The following is a 301-nucleotide window of genomic DNA, read 5'->3' as shown; positions in this document are numbered from 1 at the left end:
CAAGAGGGTCTTTGTCCAGTGCTCCCCCCACCCCTGCTCCTTCCGCCCTTACCATGTTGGCCAGTTCTCTGTGATGACCCTCAGGGCCGGGATGGAGATGCAGGTCCCCCATGTGCTCTGGAGATCTGGAAGAAACAACTGTGGTCTCAGGCAGTGCTGAGTGGAGACGGGGAGCTCTTCTAGGGGAAGGGTCCCTGGGAATGAGCCATTGGGAGGTTTGATCCCACCACATGCTTTCTGCTTGCCTCCTTGCCTAACGCGGAGGGGATGGGGTCTGGGGTCTTCATGGCCTGATTCCTGC

The sequence above is a fragment of the Lipotes vexillifer genome, unplaced genomic scaffold (genome assembly GCF_000442215.2).
Source record: "Lipotes vexillifer unplaced genomic scaffold, Lipotes_vexillifer_v1.1 scaffold591, whole genome shotgun sequence".
In the NCBI taxonomy this organism is placed as follows: Eukaryota; Metazoa; Chordata; class Mammalia; order Artiodactyla; family Lipotidae; genus Lipotes; species Lipotes vexillifer.
This window is presented reverse-complemented; position numbering follows the sequence as displayed.